At 42.2% G+C, this 12,526-nt stretch overlaps 1 pseudogene; it reads left to right on the top strand.

The window, feature by feature from the left end:
- The first annotated feature begins 1,364 nt into the window (after window positions 1-1,364).
- On the top strand, window positions 1,365-1,931 carry LOC126932201 (destrin-like; annotated as a pseudogene).
- The last annotated feature ends 10,595 nt before the right edge of the window (window positions 1,932-12,526 follow it).

Here is a 12,526-nt window from a genome sequence, read left to right as displayed (position 1 = left end):
CTCAGGGGGAAAGGCTTAACCACCCTGAACATGAGTCTCCTCGGGCCTGGGAATACAGGTCAAGAGTGTTGACAGAAGGTGTCATAGTCCCCTGTGGAATCCATCAGCGTGGATTTGGTTTTCTTCCTGAACATCCACACTCATGGCCACTTGAAGGATGTGGTCCCATCAAAGTCGTGTTGTGAAGCGACCTGTTACCAAGCTCCTTGGATGCATTAGGCATTCTTCATAAATGTCTCATGTAATGCTCACAACGATGCTGTGAAGTAGACCAATGTAAACACTGCCATGGCTTCCAGGATCCATTTTCCCCTTTATCCCCACAAATGCACAGAAGCCTGCTTTTGTTCAGATGGACAATATTCCAACTAAACAAACTTGATTTCCTAGGCTTCCTCAGAGCTACGGGGGACCCTGCGCTTCACCTCAGGCCAATGAGTAGTACGTGTGAATCCCCTGCGGAAGGCGCTCTGGAAAGCTATTGCTTTCGGACAAGAAATGAAAGATTCAGTTGGCTTGTGCCCTTTGCCTGCTACTTACCCTCTTCCTTTTTGCCTGTGTGAAAGATCAAGATGCCTGGCAGGACGGCAGTCACCTCACAGTCATGTGCATGACAGGATGGAAGAGGAAGATGAGAGAAGGAATCCAGACTCCTGACCAGTACATCATATCATCATCTCCATTTTACAGATGGGGACACGGAGGCTTAGAAAGATGAAACTGTTTGTATAAAGTCACAAATTCAAACCTCCATCTCTCTAAATCCAGATTCCGTGCTCTTTCCATAAGTTCTGGTTAGAGTATAGTCTGAAGATCAGAGATGTTAAAGAATGTATGTGTGCATTTATTTTCATTTTTGTTTTTTTGAGACAGAGTCTTGCTCTGTCACCCAGGCTGGAGTGCAGTGGCAAGATTTTGGCTCACCGCAGCCTCCTTCTCCCACATTCAAGCAATTCTTCTGCCTCGGCCTCCGCAGTAGCTGGGATTAGAGCACCTGCCACCACACCCAGCTAATTTTCCCGTTTTTAATAGAGATGGGGTTTCACCATGTTGGCTAGGCTGGTCTCAAACTCCTGACCTCAGGTGATCCACCTGCCTCGGCCTCCCAAACTGCTGGGATTACAGGCATGAGCCACTGCACCTGGCTGCATTTATTCTTAACTCTAAAACATACTGTTGGTTTTAGGTGGGGCTAAATTCCTCGGATAGGGAAGCTACTTAACAGGCAGGCATGGATGGGAGGTCAGTGACTATGGAGGCCTCAGAAAATTCTTTCGTGGTAAGATTTGGTCCACAGCCCTGAGGAGGATACTCAGTACCCACTGGCTCTCTCTTCCTGTGACCCTGCAACTACTTCAGAGAAGATGGCCTCAGGAGTGCAAGTTAGTGATGATGTTGCATTTTTTATGACATGAAAGTTTGGAAATGCTCCACACCAGAAGAAATCAAAAAAAGGAAGAAGGCTGTCAATTTTATTTTTATTTTTATTTTTTGTTTCAGTGCAGACAAAAAGTGCTTCATGGTAGAAGAAGGCACAGAGATCTTGGTGGAGATGTTGGCGTAACCACAACTGGTCCTTTCAAGCATTTTGTGGGAATGCTTCCTGAAAACGATTGCCGCTATCCTTTGTATGATGCACACTTTGAAACTAAGGAATCCAGAAAAGAAGAGTTGATGGATTTTTGTGCTTTTTTTTTTTAATTTTTATTTTTTGTGGGCACCTAACTAGAACCTATGAAAAGTAAACTGAACTACGCAAGCTCCAAAGATGCAATCTAAAAGGAATTTTAAGGCATAAACATGAATGGGCCAGAAGATCTCAATCGGGCTTGTATTGCTGAAAAGCTAGGTGGGTCCTTAATTGCAACCTTTGAAGGATGCCCTGTGTAGATCATCATTCAGTGCCATACATTGAAAGCGTCAATGTTTAATGTTATTCTTTCACTATATAAATAAAGCATATATATTTAGGCCAGGGTCTCACTGAGGGGGAGCTGTCTTGTCATTTTTTAGAGTAAATATTCTAGAAACACATGCAAACAGTCCTAAATAAACCTAAAGTCTGAAGTTAAAAAAAAATTGGGGAATTTCTAGGTATAGCCTTGTATATACTAACAGCAAGGCAATATAATTAAATAAAAGCTACCATGAAGAAAGAAAGAGGGGTATCACTAAGTGGAAATTGTATGTAAATTCGAAGGAAGCAAATGAACTCCTATGGTGTTCTAGTGACAACAAACAGGATTTTAATTTTCTTCTCTACCCCTTTCTTCACCCCAGTAAAATAGATTTCAGAAGCACTGTTACACCAGAAAGGAAAAGAAAGAGATTGCATTTGTGTTCAAGACAGTGGATTTTAAAATTTTTGCTATTCAAAAGGTTCTGTGCCCTTTACAACTAGGGGTGAAATTACACTGAAAAATCACTTTTTTTATTATCTTTGAAATGGGGTTTTTACAAAAGGGTGGCAGGAGGGAATCTTGTCATGGACTTCTTTTTCTTTAATGAGCTCTGGTTTCTTAATGTATCATGGATCTGCTTTAAAAACCTCTTTATTCACATGTAGTTTAACTCAGGGAGAATTAAGCAGGTCAAACCCAAACACGTTTTTCGCTTGTACCAAGAATAAATGAGTTTCCCCTGGAAATACCTGAAGAAGAAAATTATAAAGAGAGATTTGATTCTAAAGTCCAGAACCCTTGAGCCCTGAACTTCAGGGATATTGTTCTTGCTTTGATCACAGATACAGAAAAGAAGAAACAAACCCCCAGTATGTTCTTATCTGTTTCTTGCCTTTAGAAGGGAAAGACCGCATTGGATTTCTCCCAAGAAGTGAGAAAAGACATGCATAATTTAAAGGTAATTTCTGGAGGGATGTATGGCTTAGGACCAACTCTCCCCCAGTCAGTGACTTAGAACTGCATTGTCCCCAATCAGATGGCTTAGTACCATCCCTTCTACATCGTCAAAACTGCCCACAGCAGTCTGGGAGTATCCAGCAGATATTTATCTAGTTACTACAGTGCAGTGGGAATAAACTCAATGCTATAGGAAGGGAGAGATAATGGAAGATGTGGCATCGTATGTCAGGACTTCTAAGCCAATCTGACAGTCAGAGTTATGCCAACGTCATGTGCGGTCCAGAGAAGGCCACTCCCTACACTCCCTTCTCCATGCTGCAGGATTTTTATTCAGGTGAATCCAGATAAAAAATGAATATACCCTCAAATGGTGAAATCATAAGCAATGGCTGTAAGCAGAAGTGGTTCAGGGCCAAAGAAGCTGTTTGAGGTAAAAGCACCTCCCAAAGACAAGGGACAGGAACAGGAAGGTAATTGATGCAAGGCAGTTGATGATCAGAAGATAATGCCATTTCTGTTCATACTGGCTGGGAGAGCTGGTTGAGGTGTGCAAAGGAAATAAGGCATGGCTGAGGCTGACACATGCTCATTTGTACAGATATTTTAATAATAGCAAACACTTAGTGAGGCTTTACTTGTGCTAGGCAGTGTGCTAAGAACTTTACACGGAGTGCATCATTTTGTTTTCACAACTCTATGGAATTCTTTCTAGATCCTTTAATAGAGAGGAAGATGAGGCTTGGAAAAGTTAAGTAACTTGGGCATGTCACTATGGTAGTTAGGGTGGTCAAACCACGATTCAAATGTGAGCAGCCAGAGCCTCGACTTGACCTCTTAACCCTCACTAAAGTCACGATTTCTACTTTGTGCTGGTCAATGCCTTGAGCCCTGGGAATACCAGCGTGATTGAGACATTTCCTTCTGTCTTGGAGCTGATTATATTTTAACTTATAGATTTGTAATATTAAATATTTTTGCCATGATAATTATCTTTCTTTTGAGGACTACAAATATAATCTACCTGATACATTTGAATTCTTTCTAGTCATTTTTCACTAATTACCAGATTTCTTCCCTGCCTGACTTAGTGTCTTGTCCCAAATCAGATAGGGAGGAGAGGGGAAGGAATGGAGGTTAGAAGCCTCAATTCACCTCACCACATGGACACGTACAGAGAATCAGAAGTGAATATAACTTCTAGAATAAAAGCAAATCTCATGTGTTATAGATAGGAGGCTGGAGGAAAGGGAGATTAATTCTAACTGGGGGAGTTGGGGAAAACATCCTAGGAACAGTGACATTGGGCTGGGTATTGAAGCCTGGTTCATCACCTGAGTACCTGTTTATCCAGCCACCTAGACCCTGAAGCAGATTCATTCAAACCTTGTGGCCTGGAGATGGTACTGCTTGCCACATAGAATTACCCCACCAAAAACTGCCCAAACTTCCTTCATGTCCTAGGGGAAAAGGAAGAAGAAAAAGAGGAAGGAAGGAAGGAAGGAAGGAAGGAAGGAAGGAAGGAAGGAAGGAAGGAAGGAAGGAAGGAAGGAGGGAGGGAGGGAGGGAGGGAGGGAGGGAGGGAGGGAGGGAGGGAAGGAAGTAAGTTAGGAGGGAAGGAAGGCAAGAAGGAAGGAAGGAAGAAGAGGGGTAAAGGAGAGAGGGAGAAAGGGCAAAAGGAGGACAAAAGGATGGAGAGAGGGAGATGGCGTATAATGAGAAGAACAAAGAATAAGTAGGGAAAGAGCCTAGTTATTTCTTGAGATCTCTCAGTACTTAAGGGCTCTCTCTGCCTCCAAATCCTAAATTTTGGAGCCACCTTAAAGAATCCCCTTGACACTGATTGTCCCATTAGTCAGTCTCAGCCATGGCTTCTAGGAAATCTTGATCATTTTCAGGGGACATGGTCCAGGCATGCATTATTTTTCTAAATTCCCAGGTGATCTAATGTCCAGCCAACATCAAACACCTTTTTCATGGACCACACAGAGCAGACAATCCTCTCTTGTGATTGTACTTCTGCAACTCTGCCAGGCTTTTGGCCTCACTTGGATGCTGTGTGGCAGGTGAGCCTTACCCATGTTCGGATCATCCTCAATGCTGAGTTGGAAACTGCCTTGCTGTCTGTTAAGTACCAGGGCCCTGTAGCCATATAAAAGGATTGAAGTCTGGAAGAATTCATGAGGCCCAGTTCTCAAAATCTGGTTCCCCATAGTTAGTATTTGGCAGGAGTGGGGAATAAAATTTCAAGTTAATAGCAACCTCAGGGTTTTACTTCTTATTGAACTCCCCTGGAAAGAACCAAAGATCCAGTAGAAAAGGGCTGACACTGTTTGAAGAGGGTCATTTGGTCCTAATGAAGAAGATAAACAAAGTGGGTAGTTGTTTCCTGCTTAGAGAAAGGTCACTGGGGTGACCTTGTGAACAGGTCTTGTGAACTGATATTTTTAAAACCTCCATCTTATCTTCCTTATCAATCACTTTTCACAATAAACAATACAATTTTATGTACCACATGTTATTTCCTCATTTCAAACGGCTCTCAGTAACCCTATTTGGATAAACAAATAAACAAAAAGTCTTTGGGATGGGAAGTTGATGTAAATTACCACCAACTAATGAGGCCAGCTGGGATCATTCTGACCAGGAATCTTTAGACCTTATACAGTGCATTTGCTTTTCTTCAATCCTCCACCAAACACTGTGCCAACGGTCTTCAGGCTTTAGCTTATTGACTAAAGTTGTCATAAAGGTGCCAACTTGAGCCCTATCGTGGTTGTTATGTGGCTGTTGACAGTCACTGAATTAAAGACCCCTAAGACCTACTGCTCACCCAGCCAACACTAGATGTGTAACAGATGCCCAGCAGGCTTAGGAGCTACCTTGAATGGATTCATTTCTATCACCACATCCTCCATGTGACACTCTGACCTTGTTCAAGGAACACCTGTAGCTATTTCTCAAGGCATTCAGCAAGAACATGAAATGGTCTCAAGTTCAAAGGTATCCCATACTTTTTGTTCTTTTATTTAAAGCTTCTTGATGTCTTGGTCCTATTCACTGTGTGATTTTTTATAATAATTACATACTAAGTCAATGGCCAAATATAAAACGCAGGAGAAAAATCATGTAGCTATATAAAGCCCGTGCATTAGTGGACTCATTTTGTATTATAGTAAAGATGTCAGAAACATGGGAAATGTTAAATAACTAATGGTGTTCTGGAATATTCCACCCCAAAAAATTCTCCGGCGAATCATTTTCAAAGAGCTCTTGAAATAGTTTTAGAGACTTTCGCAGTCTAAAGAATTGGGTACACTGGATACAAATAAAGATATTCGAGAAGGCTTTTGCCAAATACCCTGTTGTTATTCAGGAGGCATTTTGGCATTTAATTTACTAATTAATTATCCATTCAATTCCTTGAGAATGTCAGATTTCTGAGTGCCAGCGCAGGGACATCATCAGCACTCGGAGGGGGAGTGAGTGCTGGCCTAATGAGGTTTGGTGCTTTCCTCCCTTTTCCAGAATCCCCCACCCCAAGAACAAAGGCCTTCTTCTCCCCAGCCCAATATCTCAACAGAAACTTTGAGTTATGTGGGAGAAGGGAGAGAGACGATTAAAGGCCTGGAAAATGAGACCTATGAGAAATAGTGAAAGGAGTGGGGATTACTGAACCTGTGGAAGAGAAGCGGAGGAATGACTTAACAGTCTTTCCCTTCTCTTTGAAAAGCTCTCACGTCGAGGAACGCAGCCAGCTGTTCAGCATCTCCGCGAAGACCAACCGGGAGGAAGCCGGTTCAAGCTGCAGCATTAGGGATTTAGAACACAAGAAAGAATTTCCTGGCTTTGAGAAATGTTAAACATCAGGAAAAGTTACCCACGGGATTGAAGAATCTCCTTCTCTTGGGGTATTTAAAAATAGATGTTCTTAGCTGTCTCAAATGATTTAAAGATCTTACCTAACACTTGGGGGAGGGGGTGGAGGAGTTACAACCAGATAATCTCATTCTGAGTATCTTTTGGTTTTAAGAACTAAGAAGGTATTTTCAAAAAATATTTTAAGACATTTAAATTAAACTTACATTCTCCTTTGACTCTCCTTTATCAATTTAATATAACTGTATGAAGAAGCATTAAAAAAGGAAACACCAGGATTTAAGGCAAAACAAATCTCATTTATAGTTCCATCTTTTTAAGCTATTTGTTCTTGAGAAGATAAAGACCTCAACCTCAGTTTCCTCACCCATAAATTGGAGCCCAAACTATCTGTATTACTGACCTCAGTTACTACGAATATCAAAGAAAACATGAAAATGCTTTTAACAGTGCAAACAATTATATAAGTGCAAAACATCATTATGGGGAGGTATGTTTTACATAAACCCCTCAATATTTCTCTATTTATTTCAATTCTGTAGGAGCTAAGAGTCAGGCCTGACAAAGTACAGTTACGCTCTCCATATCTCTAACACACTGTCAAGAAGGAAGTGGAGAGGATTTTACTTTGAAATCTGGCCTTGGAATATTTCCTGATCGTCTGACAAACCCAAGGACTTCAAACTAGAATTTCAAACTTGGGCACACATCAGAGCTCCCAGTCGAGCATTTGGCGCAGTGGGATCCAGGTGAACAAGCTATGATCCTGTTCCAACCCTTCTCAGATAATTTTCATAAGGAAAGGAGTTGGAGGGGATTCATATGGCTTAAAAAAGCAGTCAGGGAAAAGTTGCAAAGAGACCCCGACACAGGTTCTGAGGAATGGCACCTTACAACATGCCATAGGAAACTCAGCCTCCTGCTCTCTCCTCTTGCAAGGTCTCTTTAATTTGGTGAGTGTCTGACTGTTTGGAAAAGTGTTGATTAAGAAACCACATCACTACTCTAGAGTCGGTTCCCAAGGGGCCTGGGTTTCACACGGAGGGGAAGCCATTGTCCTGCCACTGTGTGTGTTCCCGCCACCCTCCAAGTTTCCCTGTCATTTTCTTTTTTCAAAACTGCCTCCCATGGTGAGACAACTTCCTGGAGTCGGCCATTTCCAAGGTATTGGTGTTGTTTTACCAGAGAAACTGCATTGGGATTCTACTCCAGAAAAAATCCAGTTGTGGCTACAGTCAGGCTTTCCCTCTTGCTATTATTGTAAAAGTGGATTTATCCCAAAAATACTAGGCAAAGAAAAGACGGAGAAAAGACGGAAGGAGTGAGTGAATAGCTAGAGAACCAAGATGGGAATTACCATGAAAGCTTCAAGCTCAGGGAAAACCTGCTCCCGAAAAGGCAGAGGAAAGAATAACAGGGAGGCCTTTATTCTGCAGTGATCTGTACATAAACCCCTGGAGTTCAACACACCAGCAATCCTGGTGGAAAAAGCACTCCGAGAGAGGCAGAGGACCCCCAAATTCACCCAACTGCCTCACGGTTGGAACGTGCGTGTGCAGCAAACAACCAAATCTCAAAAGGGAATACCACTGAGCATTTTCATTTTTATTCTCAGAATAGTTCAACTTTTTCTAGGGCCTGACTCTTGAAGGCATATATATATATATATATATATTTTGTTTGTTTTCTCTTCCTACTGGTCCCCTGGAAATTTCTCAGGTAAGAGAAGGAAAACAAGAGTGATAACAAATGCTGCTTCGGGGGGAAAGTCACATTCCAGGTGAATTCCTGCTATTTAGTTCATTCCCATTTTGTCCTCTTTCCTAAGGGGAGAGGATGGTTTTTATGGAATGTTTTTTAGCCCACTCTACATGCTATGGGGTATTTCTTGCCATAGCGAAGCTCACACCACATCAAATATGCAGGGGGCCACTGAACCATGATTTCTTGAGTCATGCAGTTTTAGCCTTCAAACAAATACCTGTAGGGAAAAATGGGAGGGTCCCCCCAATATAGGTACCTACCATAGTGGGTTGTCGGAAGGAAGTTGCATTGATGAAACAATTAGACAGTGATTAATATACACCATAATTCATGGCGATATTCCTGTTTCAGCATTCGCTCCTTCACAGAATGATGTCCAATTACTCACTATTGATCAGCAATTGCATTGCACAGAATAGAATGGCAGTGTCAATCCATTTCGTCCTATTGAGTTTCAGCCAATAACAATTGATATTTGGCACATGTTTCCCAGAGACATTTGTCTGCCATCAGGGAGTTGATTAACAGGTTGGCAGTTTGTATGTTTGTGAAAAAGGGAGGAAAAGTGTAAATCCCGCTTATGAATTTGTTCTCATACCTGCTGTGGAGAATAAGGCAGTCGTTACAATCAGCTGTTTGCCCTGCCAACCTGTTCACATTCAACACTGTTCGGTCCTTATTTTTTATTGATAATCATGTGAATAATTAAAGTCCAACTACATGAAACCCACATAAATCATCTTCAGTAGGCACGTAATGGACCTGAGCTCAGCCATTGCTCACAGCATAAATTAAGGCCAAAACATTCACAATGTAAACTAGGCATGTCATTGCCTCCTGCAGAATTCACAGTAACCTGCTTGTCACTCAAAACCTGTCACCTTCAAGGGAGTCAGTATGCAAAGGACTCTTCTCTCTTTAACTATCACAGGGACCACTGGCTACCTTTTGCCTTTCATTTGCCTCAACCATCAATGTTACGTAAGCAGATGACATGCTATTTGTTTTGAAAATCCCACTTGCTTCATTTGGCCATTCCTGCTGCGACCCTCACATTTGTTCTGTGCTTACTTTCAAAACGTCCAAGCCACACCGTCCAGAGCTATTAACCTCTCTCAAGAATGTCATCAATCATGCCTGGCACATGGGCTTTGCTAGACAAATCTAACAACATCTGCCATGCATTCTGCAACTTCCTTTTGATGCCTCACACTTTATTTTCACTTTCATCTCTGTGTGCTGGTGAGATTTATGTCTGATCCCTTTCAGATGCCAAGGAGTTGGTAACATGCCATTCCTCCAAAGGGCAGTGTGCCGTGTGAGAAATTGGGGCGACCGCTAGTTCTGGGCTGGCAGGCATCCCGGTTGCCAACATCCAATGGCCACTGAAGCGTTTTGCCAGGAAACCTTGATTCAGTGGCCACCGCACCTGAGAAACCACTCATATGTGTACACGTGAATAGCTGGCACATTAAAGGCATGTCTGGAAAAAATAATTTTATTTAGAAAATAGGCTACACGTCTTCTGCCTAGACCTAGGAATCATCCAAGAGCACAATGTTAGCCCAAACCCTGCTCTTTGTTCATCTGAACCTCCCCTTTGCCTCTCCCAATGGGAAACCCCACTTTGTGTGTGTGTGTGTGTGTGTGTGTGTGTATGTGTTATCACAACACTTTCAAGACCAGCAGTTGCCTGGCATCACAGGATCACACCTGCTGCCTTGATGGTGGCTTTCAAACATCTCAGATGACACCAAGTCATTTACTCTGACTGACATGTTCAGGAGCTCAAAGATCAATAGCTGTGGCTCCTCCCGGGGTTGTTAACGATTCCCCATCTATTTTCTTTCAGGCAGACATTTCCTCTGGCCAGCGTTCTTAGGACTTTTGGATTGACGATCTTAAGAGAAAAATCTAAGGTCCTGGAATATTCATCAGGCCTATTATTCTATTAGTCACCTTGTGAAAACTTAAACTTGTCTGCAGCCTTTTGTGGCGGAAGGTAAAGAGTATGCAGGAGAGATAGATGGACTGTTAAATAAGAAATATCCGCTTTCATGAAAATGTCATTAGTAATGAAGAATGCATTTAGGGTTCTCTACAAGGCATCCAGGGCTATTTAAATGATCAAGGAAAAAGAGCACTCATACCTCAAAGGGTTGTTTTTTTTTTTTTTTTAAATATTCAGTAACTTCACTCTTGGCTTACCAAGCCTAGTATTTATCTTTTTCAATAAGCACTGTAAATTGTGAATCTTTATAAAAGAAAAAAATACATGTTTATATAGTTTACAAGCCTACACATCTTCACTGAATAAAATTGACTGTTTATGATAGGCTGTAAAGTGAGGAATAATACTTTAAGGTCCTCCTCATCTTAAATAATTCTTGAATTGCCAATGTCTGGGTGAAGAGAAAAATGAGAGCGTTGATTCAGGCAACACTGATGCAAGTATATCCTAATTCTAAAGAACTCTCAAATATTTAATGATCAAAAAAAGTTCCATAATAGGTTTAAGTGAAGTAGGTAGTGAGACACGCATCATATGATGCCTATGATGAAGAGAACCATAATTGAGGTGGTGAGAAAGAACAGCGCTGCCCTGAAATACATTGATATTACACTTTTTTCCACTTGGATGCCCTCCCCACGCACACTAATCCATGGATCTGAGGGGGAATAATCCGCTGACATCCAATTTTCTGGGAGAATTTTTTTTTCCCTTCCTGAATGAGGCAATTTGTTCGTGAAGTAGTGTAAGTATTAACTCTTTCTCAGCTAAATGATCCTCACAAAAGAAAGATTAATTCTGGCATTGGAGATTAAGGTCACTAATTCAAAAAACCTAGTCAGATGCCCTCAATTTCTAGCCACATCCCCTCTTGTCTAGAAAAATAACAAGAGAAGCTGTGATTTCCCAGTAAAGCAGAAATAACAAGAAAAGTTCAATACTGAACACACAGAACTCTTACAAATAAAATGGAGCAGCAATTCAAGCAGACTCTGGATCCAAATATTTTCTCACTCAAAGACATGCTTAGAAAATAGCTTTTAAAAAAATCTAGTTGGTAGTTCTGCAAACATTTATTGAGCACATACTGTGTGTCAGTTGTACTGGGTTTAGGAAAAATAAAATAGCACAAGTTGTTCAGAGTGTAGTGGAAGAGACATGTGTGTAAGCAAATTATAGAAAGCCTGAAAAGTATTAAAAAGGCATATATAAAGGATGCTAAGGGAACACGGAGGAGGGTGTATAGGGCTCTGCCTAGCAGACATCAGAGGAGACTTTTTTCCTGGAAGAGTAGGGTTTTAGAAGGAGAACATGTCTGGGGACACAAGCCAGGAGAGAAACAGGCATGGTGTCACCAGCAGCCTAGCAGAGCAGAGTCACCAGGGCAGGGAGGTTAACCTGCCATTATGCATCATTTATGACAGTAACTTACTTTTTAAGATCTTTTTCTCATATTGCAGAAATGATGCAGAACCCAACGCAGAAGTGGAGCTGTCTGCAAATTCACGCCCCGCACCCCTCATCATCCAGTGTCTCTGAGTCTCCAGGAGGTGTCTCCTACATGCCCAGGTCCAGTGAGTAATCACATGGCTTCCACTGCTTCTCCCTCTTCTCCATTCCTGCTTTCTCTCTGCCAGGAGGCCGTGGGTCTGGCGGGCCCTGCGCCGGCTCCCCTGCCGGTGGTGAGTGCTGCTGCACCAGCCAGGCCCCACTTGTCAACTCAGCTTCCCAACTCCTGACACACAGGGTCTCCCCACGAGATCCTGCCTCCACTGCTGGTATTTCTCCTTCGTCCTTCACCTACTCTAGTGTTCTCAAATCTTGGAGACGTCAGGACTGGTCTCTATAACTGTGTTGTAGACTACAGAAAATACCCAAACATACTGTCGGCTCTTAGAAAAGTTGCAGTGAGGAATTCTTTCCATGTTCACACATGGTCCTCACTCTCTGAAGGCTCCAGCTCAGGGAACTAGGGGCAACCCAGTGCAATTCCCAGAATCACCCCACCCCCAAC

Source organism: Macaca thibetana, chromosome 12, assembly GCF_024542745.1.
Source record: "Macaca thibetana thibetana isolate TM-01 chromosome 12, ASM2454274v1, whole genome shotgun sequence".
In the NCBI taxonomy this organism is placed as follows: domain Eukaryota; kingdom Metazoa; phylum Chordata; class Mammalia; order Primates; family Cercopithecidae; genus Macaca; species Macaca thibetana.
This window is presented reverse-complemented; position numbering and strand designations above follow the sequence as displayed.